General features: G+C 30.1%; 1 non-coding gene across 1 annotated transcript; it reads left to right on the top strand.

Moving 5' to 3' along the window:
• The first annotated feature begins 8,395 nt into the window (after window positions 1-8,395).
• Window positions 8,396-8,506, top strand: LOC140885906 (small nucleolar RNA R71). Its single transcript, XR_012151319.1, has one exon. It is a non-coding gene; the product is annotated as a small nucleolar RNA R71 (small nucleolar RNA).
• Window positions 8,507-11,993: the final 3,487 nt, after the last annotated feature.

Here is an 11,993-nt window from a genome sequence, read left to right as displayed (position 1 = left end):
CAGTTTTCACCTCTCTCACTCACAAAATTTATGTGAGTATATATTGCACTTTTACAAATTAATTCCCTCAATTATACATGTTATTATTCATTCAATCAATATCACTTTAACTATATACTCATAAAAGTTTTAGAAAATATGTTATTTGAAAACACACAATTATATATTATTTATAACTTATATCCCATCAATTATATATTTTCTATTAAATTGATAAAAAGAAGAATAAATAAACATCTATACACAAAAACTTCATTTTATTAGTAGTTTGCAATTTAAATATATACGGAATATTAAAATCTAATCTATTGTGATAATATGATAAATAAAAAATAATGCGTGTCAGGAGTTTTTGACTCCTTACTCTGCTATTGAAAAAGGATAAATAAATATTATTATAGAAATATTTTTTTTACATTTTTAAAATTTTAATTTTTTTTAAAAGATAAACTCTCCACCAAACCTGAATATATCATTGTTTTTAATTTTTTTTCTTTAAAAAAATAAAAAGTACATGATGAAAGAGATATCACCTAGAATTTATTGAAGATAAAGAACAAACACAAACCATTTCATGACATGTTTAATCAATGATCCAGTTTCCTTTTCTTACTGGTTGGTTGAGACCAATTTATCTTTGTTATAGCCGAATCAGGTTGATGAACAAAAGCTTGGAGATCATCAATTAATTGATCTCAATTCGAAGCAGAGATGAGCATCTTTCGTGAATTTTCTGAAATGAAATTTTGTTCCACAGCTACATCAAGAAAAACCAACAAACCATCATAATAGTTATTGATATTCAACAAGCCAACATGCTTATTATGGATATTAAGTTGTGCCCAAGAAACAACATGAAAAATTTCTTCTAAAGTACCAAAGCCACTAGGTAAGGCAATAAAAGCATCAGAATTTTCTATCATTTTAGTTATTCTCTCATACATTGATGAAACTTTCAACTCTTCCCCAACCGTAACACCTGTAATATTTCCTTCAGCTAAAGCTGTAGGAATAATACCCAAAACCTGACTACCTCCAAGATGAGCTGCTGTTATAATATATCTCATTAACCCAATATTGCCTCCTCCATATACCAAGTGAATTTTTCTCTCTGCTAACTTTTTTCCAAGATTAATTGCTGCATCAACAAATATTTCATTCTTTCCGGTACTAGAACCACAAAAGACTCAAATATTTTTCAATTTTTGTGAAGAAGATCCTACCATTTTTTTTCTTTTCTCTATTTCTCTCTCACACTTTTTTTTATATGTAAAGAAAATTCAAGCATGCATTTATAGAAAAACAACTGTACGAAAAGTAAAAATATGAATATTAGAACACATACACACATAAAAAGTGAAAAATATACGTTACCATCGAGGATAGTACCATATATCTCTTCTCGTTGGAGTTGAAATACCCAATTCTTCTTATAGACGACATACGAGATCCACATTAAATGCAAGACAATATATATAATGATCCCTCTCATAAAGAAATTTTGTCCACAATTTAAGAAGTTCTTTTTGCACGTATCCACTGGAATGCGTCTCAAGAGACATTGGAAGTGGATCCAATGGTTCTTTACTCATCTCATTCCTAATGAATAATATTTTATCTTCTCTGTTTGCGGATGTCATTCCAACATTCCTACAATGTCCGTGACAAGTCCAACTTGCACATTTGTAACATCCACCTATATTTTTAGCTCTACGTTTCAAATCCAGACATTTGTTTAATAATGATCTTACTTGCTTCCCCATCAAGTCGAACATTTGCGTCAATAATAAAGCGAATATTGTAGCACCTAAAAATCTAATCTACTAAATCGCATGCATTTATATTAAATAAATATTATGATTATTATTTTTAAGTTTAATCGATTTAAATTTCATTATTTGAATTATGTGTTAATAAAATATTAATTATTTATTCAAATAATTTTATTGTACCAGCTATTTAATTTATATTGTAATTGTTTAAGTTTAATTGTCTAAATGATTTTTATTGTGCAACTTAATTGTTTTAAATATTTTAAAGGTTAGCTTACTTAATTAAATGATTCTAATTATTTAGTTTATTCATTTAAATGATTTTAAATGTTTAAGATTTGCCTATTTAAATGATTTTAATTGTCCAGTTTATTTATTTAAAATAATTTAAGTTTATCGATTAGTTATTTAAATTATTTTAAAAAAATTCCTAGCTTATTTATTTAAATGTTTTTATCTGTCCAAATCATTTTAAATGTTTTTATACCTCTTGTGTATTTATTTAAATTCATTTTAAACGTTCGTCTAGTTGTTTAAATTATTTTAATCGCTCTGATATTATTTAAATATTTCATTTATTGTCGTGACATCAAAATATTTAAAGTTTTGATTTTAATTCCTAAGATAGTGCCTAAATTCATTTTCAATATTTATGATTTTAATTGTTTGATTTTAATGGCTTAAGTTTCATTAAAAATTTAAGTTGCTCAAATATTTTAAGTTCTTTATTCTTTAGAAGTTCAGTGTTCTCCGGTTCCGTCTTTGGCAATGGCGGATTACGGCAATTAATTTCCAAGACTTTTTATTTTAGAAATTCGAGACGAGAGAAATGAGGAGTTTAGACCGAAAGTTTGATTTTTGAATTATTCGGGTGTCAAAAACCATTTTTATCATTTTCTAGAACTATTCTTTAACTTCTTCTAAAAGTTAGAGTTTTCTTAAAAACCCGGATTAGTATTATCCAATGAAATATTTTAATTTGAGGTTTTTAAACTTGGGAATTTTACAAGTGTTAAATTTAGTAGGCAAGAGTTGTATTTTTTTTAAACTCACTCACACACCTACCAATAGATACATACAGCTATATACACACACATACACTTAAACTTAAAATACAACTCAAGTGTAACCCTAGCCCTCAAAACACATCTACCTCACGCCTCACAAACTCCCCTCACATTTTTTCTCACACACCAAGGCCGCTCCATAGCTTCTTCCTCCTCCAAGCTTTCTCCACCATCACCGTCGTCCAATAGCCGTCCCAGCCGACCGGAGTCCAGGTCTAGGAGGTGCTGCAACTGTGTTAAGTCGTGTCCTAGCAGCCATCTCTTTTTTTTTTTTCCATCGGTGTGTTGGTTGTTCTCGGTTGAGGCAAGTATGAGCACCCATTGGGCTCCAAGCTAGCTATTTAATTTTCTTGCTATAGTCTTGATTAAATTTCGAAATGACCATGATTTTGACAATTGTAGTGTTCGGTTTTTACTGATTTCCAGATCACTTTATGTTTAAAAGTCGAGTTGTGCTCATGATGTGAAGTTCAAGGAGTCGTATGATGAAATTAGGAAAGAGGAATGTAGAGTTTGATGCATATCGATTTTTTTTAGAAAATTTCAGAAATGTTGTTGCCTAAATTCGAAATTTGCATTGTGTTTTGATTGAGTATTGATTGGTGTCATGAGGAATTCATTGAAAACCATGGGTCTCTTTGATTGTCCAAGCATTTGGTGCATTTTTGTGTGTGTTTTGTTAATTTCAAAGAAATGAGTTTGTGGTGTGGTTTGAGGGCTTCCTAGTGGTTCTATAAGTCCTAAGAGATGGTGTTGAAGGTTGCTAAGGGCTGGAAATGTATTAGAGTTAAGGAAAAGAAGTATAGAGTTGGAATTGGAAGGGTAGGTGAATGGGTTGGGTCGCATTTGTGCTAGGGCTGCTGTTTCAGGTGCAGGGGCATGGTCTGGTGTGGTCTGGTCAGGCTTGGGCTTAGTCCTAGGTCAATATTATGATTTTGTGGTCGCGTCGGTATAAAATGGGCTCGTTTCGGATAAGATTTGAGTAGGTTAAGGGTCCTTTAAGTTTGAGGTTTTGGTGCAGAATTTTAAGAGGGAAAATGGGGCTGTCCGAAATTGGTTGTGAATTGGGTTGCTTGGTCTGTCAAATGGAGTCATAACCTGGTCTTATGGTTAGTTTGAAGTTTTTGGAGAGTGTTGGTTCGAGCGGGGTCAAATTCGGTTAAGGTAAGATCGAGTTAAGGGCGTTTTGGGTTGATTGCTCGGGTTAGGCTTTGTTTGTAAGATTTGGAGTTAAAGTTTGGGTAGTCCACCTAGGGGCAGCCACTCTCTCACCCCATACCCACATTATTTTGTTGAGTTTCATTTCTTAAAATTGCATTCTCGTATGCTTGAGTCTTGTCTTTGAGCCAAGCAAATGGCCACAAGGGAAATCGCTTCTATTCTTGCATGATAATATTTTGAGTCGAGTCAAAGAAGGAAAATAAAATATTTTTTTGAATGAAGTGAGTTGATTGTGATAGGACAGGGTAATGTTGGGTTGGGGGATGCCTCACTCACTTGCCAAATAGACGGGTAGTACGAGATCGGGAGACATCCCGGGATCCCTACCAAAATAGACGGGTAGTGTGAGATCGGGAGAAATCTCGGGATCCCTACCAAATGAAAGTTAAAGGGGCAAGTCGCGTCGGAAGAAATCTCGGCGTCTTGCCGGCATAGTGCACTGCAGCCATTGATTGTTAAAAAACAGAGGGTCACAATTCAAGGATCTAAGTTCTCAGTTTCAGTTTTAGTTTCAGTGACAGTTTGACTCGTCTCAATCTTTTCAGTTTGAGGTCATGCATGAGTTTCAAGTAAGATAAGAAAGTTCAAGATTTTCATATCATGAGTTGGCGTGAGTTCATTGTTTACAGGTTGTCTCATTCTCTTGTATCATGCATAATTTAAGTTTAAGTTGCAAAGTATATTATATACAGTACTTTGAGTATTACTACAGATATTTTAAAGCCTTGTTATTTCACTGCTTATACTTGCTGAGTCATTAGATTCACTATGCTTGCTTGATTGCCATGTGAGGAAGAGTATCAAGAGATCGAGGGGCAGGATCCTCGGGGTTGAGGTCGCCGGTGGTGCAAGGCCCTATGACCGTTGCTACTTTTATGTTTCCGCATAAAACTATGTTTGAAATAAGAATGTTTACTTTGAGTACTTTCAGTATTAGCCAGGATGTGTTTTTCACTGTGCTTAAACTTTTAGTCTTGAAATTTGTTATCGCTATTATTGCAATCGTGTGTGGTTGCCTTTCGTAGTTTATGATTATTGCAGTTTGGATTTTTTTTTATCTGACGTTTATTTCTTTATGTTAGAATTGATTTGTGACAGGGTGGCTTTGTTTACTTTCAAACAAGTCATGACAAAATTTTTATAAATTTTTATTATTTTAATTAATTTTAGAGGTTAGGGTCGTTTCAAATATCATCAGGAATATTATACGACATAAGTAAACGTAATCTCTCGCATCTAGCTTTATAAATATTTTTTCAACTTATTATCAGCTATACCACGAAAATATTTACGAAGATTAAAAATACAAACATCCAAATTAATATATATATATATATATATATATATATTCAATTATTTTGGAAAATTGAAATAAAATCGACTAAAAGTAGTCACGGAGTACCTTTATCCGCCACTTAATCGGGAAGTGAACTCAATTCTGCAAAAATAAAATAAATATATAAGTAACAATTAATTTGGATAATATAAAAGCATGAACTCATCATTAATTAGAATTTCATTTTCTATAAACGGTTTAAGTCTTTGCCCATTAACTTTAAATAAATTATTATTTTTTGGATTTTCAACATCAACAACACCATGAGGATAGACAAATTTAACAATAAATGGTCCAGACCATCGTGATCTAAGTTTTCCTGAAAAAAAATGCAAGCGAGAATTATAAAGTAAAACTTTTTTTCCGATTTCAAAATATTTCCTCATAAATTTTTATCATGAAAGGATTTTGTTTTATCTTTATAAATCTTTGCATTTTCATATGCATCATTTCTTAATTCTTCTAGTTCATTTAATTGCAATTTTCTTAATTTAGATGCATCATCTAAATTAGTATTAAATGTTTTAATTGCCCAATAAGATTTATGTTCAATTTCAACAGGTAGATGACAATACTTACCAAAAAGGAATCTATATGGTGACATCCCCAATGATGTTTTAAACGCAGTTTTATACGCCCATAATGCATCACTTATTCTTAAAGACCAATATTTTCGATTTGGATTGACAGTTTATTTCCAAAATTTGTTTTATTTTTTTATTTGCAAGTTCAACCTGACCATTCGTTTGAGGGTGATATGGAGTTGAAACTTTATGTGTAATACCATATTTTCTTAACAATGAAGAAAATGATTTATTTATAAAATAACTTCCCCCATCACTAATTATAGCTTTAGGTATTCAAAATCGACTAAAAATATTTTCTTTCAAAAATTTTATCACAACTTTATGATCATTAATTTTACATGAAATTGCTTCAATCCATTTTGAAACATAATTGACAGCCACTAAAATATAAGTAAATCCAAAAGATAATGGAAATGGACCCATAAAATCTATTTTCCAACTGTCAAATATTTCAATAATCATGATTGGATTTAAAGGCATCATGTTTCGTTTTGAAATTGAACCCATTTTCTGATAATTTTCACAAGATTTGCAAAATGAATGCATATCTTTTAATAAAGAAGGACAATAAAATCCAAATTGAAATATCGGCTACTACATTTTCTTTTTCTTATTCAAGTTGATTGTTTCCTTCAAATAATTTTGATTCATAAATATTTTCCGAATCAAAATTTTTCACTAAACAAACATCAGATTGTTGATTTAATTTTTCTTGTTGCATACATTCTTCCATAATAGTTTCTATTGCATTATCATTTTCATCTTCATTAATACTTGGTTGTTTACTTAAATTGAACACATTAAGTTCTAAAGTCATATTTCCAAAAGACAATTTCATTATTCCATTTCGACAATTAATTAAAGCATTTGAAGTTGCTAGAAATGTACGTCCCAATATTACTAGAATTTCATTATGTACTTCTATTGGTTGTGTATCCAAAACAATAAAATCCACATGATATATGAATTTATCGACTTGAACTAAAACATCTTCTACAATACCTCTAGATATTTTGATTGACCTATCGTCTTGTAAAAGAGTAACACATGTAGGTTTTAAATCTCCCAACTTAAGCTTTTTATAAACTGAATAAGGAAGTAAATTCACGTTTGCTCCCAAATCTAACAAAGCTTTTTTAATTTTATTTTTTTCCAATAATACATGAAATTGTTGGACAACCAGGATCTTTATATTTCAAAGCATAATTATTTTGAATAATAGAACTTACTTTCTCAGTTAAGAATGTTTTCTTCTTTACATGCAATTGTCTTTTCACAGTACATAAATCTTTTAAAAACTTTGCATAAGAAGGTACTTGTTTAATAGCATCTAATAATGGAATATTTATTTTTACTTGTTTAAAAACTTCATAAATATCATAATCATTTTTTTGTTTTTTATTGTTTACTAATTCATGTGGAAAAGAAAGAGGTTTATTTGACTCACATATTACTTCAGATAATTTATCATCAACTTTCTTATTTTTAGGACTCAAAGTATCATCTTTCTCGAAAGTATCAAGATTTTCATCCTTACTCTTTGAGTTTGACTGAACTTTGTTTTCATCACTATATGGATCATTAACTATTTTACCACTTCTAAGAGTAATAACAACTTTTATTTGATCAAATTTATCTTGATTTTGATTTTTAGGATTAGGTTGTGGTTGAGATGGAAATTTTCCTTTTTCATGAATATTAAGTGCAGATGCAAATTTTTCAAGAGTTTCTTTCAAATCATTCATAGATTAAATGTTTTGAATATTGATATACTCTTGCTTTTGAATGTATGCATGAATTTCATCTTCAAAATGTTTTCTTAGAGGTGGGATATAAGGAGCATAACCTTGAAGATTTTGGTTATTTTGAAAAGGTTGTTGTGAAGCTTGTGCATTATTATCGTTCCTCCAACTAAAATTAGGATGATTTCTCCAACCAGGATTATATGTTTGTGAAAAAGGATCTAATGTTGGTTTTTTAAAATTGGTAACATAATTGGCTTGTTCATGGAGACATTATTTAAATGAAGGCAAAGTAGGACAATTTTTTGTAAGATGACCATGTGTATCACATATATGACAAACAATTTCTTGAACACTTTTTAATTGATCACTCTTTTTCATTTCTAATGAGTCAATTTTTCTTGCTAAAGATGCAAGTTTGGCTTGAATATCTACATCATCTTTAAGATGATAAATACCAACCCCATTTGTTGAATTATTGGTTTTACTTGGTGGTTCAATTGAGCCTATATTATCCCAATTTTGAGCATTTTCTACTAATGACTCCAAATATTCCATATCTTTATTTGAGTTTTTATCTTCAAAAGTTCCATTACACATGAATTCTATCATTTGCCTATCTTTAGGTATTAAACCTTCATAAAAGTGAGAAACTGTCCTCCATATTTCAAAACCATGACGTGGGCATGTATTAAGTAACTCTTTATATCTATCCCAACATTGATAAAATGGTTCCCCTTGTTTTTGAGAAAAATTTGTAATTTGTCTTTTAAAAGAGTTTGTTCTATGGGAAGGGGAAAACTTTTTAAGAAATTGTTGTTGCATTTCTTCCCATGTTCTTATTGAACTTGATCTTAAATTTTGCAACCATATTTTAGCTTTATCTTTTAAGGAAAAAGGGAAAAGCTTTAATAGAACAATATCCATGCTACAATTTTGATCATTATAAGTGTTGCAAACCTCCTTAAATTCCCTTAAATGCAAATATGGATTTTCAATTATTTGAGGTTTAAAATTGAAATTAGACGCATCAGGAGGAAAAACTAAACAAGTTGGTTTATTAGTTCATACTGGATTCATATGCTGCCTAAGTGTTCTTGGTTGTTCATTTCTTGATTATAATTATTATTATCATCTTGATTATTAGAATTATCCTCCATGTTTAAAATATTTTCAGATACTCGAACATGTCTACCACTTTGTTTACGACTCCAAACAATCATAAAATTAAAAACAACATACTATTTACAGAAATAACATAAATAACAAAAATTAAACTTAATTTATACCTCCCCGGCAACGGCGCCAAAAACTTGCTACAACTTAAATTGTAATTCACCCAAGTGTAGGTTGTATGCAAGTAATATACTCGTGAGTACGAGATCGATCCACAGAGAGGTTGCAGTAAGTTTAATTTTAGAAATGATATATTATAGATGGAAATATTATTATAAAACTTCAAATACACAAATTATAAAATTTTCAAGGCTTCAAGGGTTCATTGTTGGTTTATTTAATATTGCTTAACAAAAATAAATAAAAGAAACTAAAATAAGAATAAACATAAAAGAAAAATTAAATATTTAAACAAGTATATCATATAATATAGTTCCCACTATATTAATATCAGATTAACCAATATTTAATACATGGTACCCATAATATATATATAGATGCATAAATATAAACATAAAAGAAAAATTAAATATTTAAACAAGTATATCATATAATATAGTTTCCACTATATTAATATCAGATTAACCGATATTTAATACATGGTACCCATAATATATATATAAATGCATAAATATAAATTGACATAAAAGTAAATGTTAGATCAAATCATAATATATTATTTAGAACAACCGGCAGAGCCATGCTATTGTCTAAATAAAATAGATGATTTGTTATGTTAGTTGCGGAAATTAAATGTTAGTTGCGAAATATAAATGTTAGTTACGGAAAAATAAATGTTTGTTGCGAGAAAGTAAATTTTAGTTGCGAGAAAGTAAATATTAGTTCAAATCATAATATATTATTTAAAACAACCGACAGAGCCAGGCTATTGTATAAATAATATATATGACTTTATTATAAATTAATACATAGTTATAGTATATAATTATTGTAGTATTTATTGTATCATATTAGACAATAAATCAAGGTAGCCACATTTAAGGTACCAAGTATTTGATGTAAATAGATAACAATAAATCATCCAAATTATACCTACAAATAAAGATCAATTAGTAAAACAAAATAAAAATAGAAAAGGAAAGAATATACAAAATATAAACAATCTTATTTGACCAACAATGAAACCTTTTCACCTTGACATAAAAGAATTTAGCTTGTCATGAACATAAGACTCAAGAGTAAGGATAAAAGAAATTTCATACTTAAACTTGGAGAAATATGCACACTCAAACTCTTATTCTTACACACATAATATTTATTTTACAAGTGAGGAATTTCTCTACACTTTTGCACACAAAAAAGCTCATACAACACATCTATTAATAGGCCAAATGAGAGCAAGATTCCAAGACTCATTAAATTTTAAATAGTAAAGTTGGTGGGTGCTTGTCTCTTTGAATGTCAATACCTTGACCCAACATTAATTGACATTTTTTATGCCTTAGACCACCTGTTCAGCCTTTTTATTCATCATATAACACGTCGGAAATTTTGTGTAGATGTGTTTGGACATATAATTCACCTCTTTTGGATAAAAGGTGAAATAGTTATGATATTTTTACTACAAGCTGGTCATAATAAAAGTAAATCTGTCTCTTTTTTTATTTTTCATAATTTTGATCATCTTAATGAGGTTTTTGGAATTTATTGTCTTCTATAAAGTTGTAGATGCCTTTTTTGTGATTCTATATGATTTAAAATTACTCCAATATGACCTTTGTAGCTTGAGTAATTTTATTTTTACCAAACATGCGCAAACCGTAAAATACAACATTTTTAGTAAAATATTTAAATATAAACACATAACACTAAAATAATACTTCATAATTTTAATGAAACTTTAATTTAAAACACAACTTTTAACATATAAATAATTACGAATTTTAAGTTTCATCACATTTTAGTACGTACGATAGGCTTGGACATAGAGCTGGTTTTGCTTGCCTAGTGTATGAGGTACGAAATTATTATTCAAGATATCTAGATTGAGTATGTATGTATTATGTGTTTGCATGGATTATGCGATTTCATGTTTTATATGCCTTTATATACAGCATGTCACGACTGTATGTTGCATACATGAGCATATTGAGTCTTTACCTTAGAGGTATCCTGTAGTAGGGGTGCTCACCCTACGAGTTTGTGGATGGTTGGATACGTAAGTCTTGTGTCAGATCACTATGATGGTTGTACACATGTACTAGTATCAGGTCACCATTATCCACTGGGTATATGAGCCACCTCCTGATACGACGTCACAACGTGCTATATATCCTGGGCCCGGTCTATGAGCTTGTTTCTTGACCTGAGCGTCTTGGTACCCAGTGTTGGAAAACGGTGTTCAGATCAATTAAGAATTGATACCCGGTGCAGCGGAAGTTTAAAAATTTTATTTTATTGTATGGAACGATTCCATATCATGAGTATCAAAACTTCTACGATTAAATTGTGCAATTAAAAATAAAATCACAATTTAATTTTTACCTCGTCAAGCAAAGGCTTGATTGTGGACTCCAACAGAATTTAATCTGCTCTTCTTGTAAATCCCGGGAACCGATGACTGTCACGATCTATCTCCGAAATCAGGTCCACGAACGAAAAACAAAAACCCTCTGATTGATTGCACTAGAAATCAATCAGAAGTTTTACGTAGAGAATAAACAGATATGATCTGTTAATTCGAATTGTAATTTTTTACAAAAATCACAGTCCGAATTTTTCTCAAAAAGGATAGAGGATTTCGAAAATCCCCTTAAAAATTCTAGAGTGTATTTTCGAAAATTGCAATATACAATGCTTAGAATTTTCGAACCCAACACCTCTATTTATAGATAATTTCTAGAGTAGATCAAGTTATAATTGTATTAGGACTCTAACTCCTTAGGGCCCACAATCCATAACTTAAGCCCAACAAACCAAGCCCGTTGTTATAGAAATTAATATAAAATTCATCGTGACTCCGATTGATAAACTGATTTTACCAATGTGCACAGAAACCATTTCTGCATCTTTTAAAGTCAAGATAATTTTTCTGAATCAGAATTCAGTGATTTTCAAAAATGTCCATCCCT

The sequence above is a fragment of the Henckelia pumila genome, chromosome 2 (assembly GCF_033568475.1).
Source record: "Henckelia pumila isolate YLH828 chromosome 2, ASM3356847v2, whole genome shotgun sequence".
NCBI classification, from domain to species: Eukaryota; Viridiplantae; Streptophyta; class Magnoliopsida; order Lamiales; family Gesneriaceae; genus Henckelia; species Henckelia pumila.
This window is presented reverse-complemented; position numbering and strand designations above follow the sequence as displayed.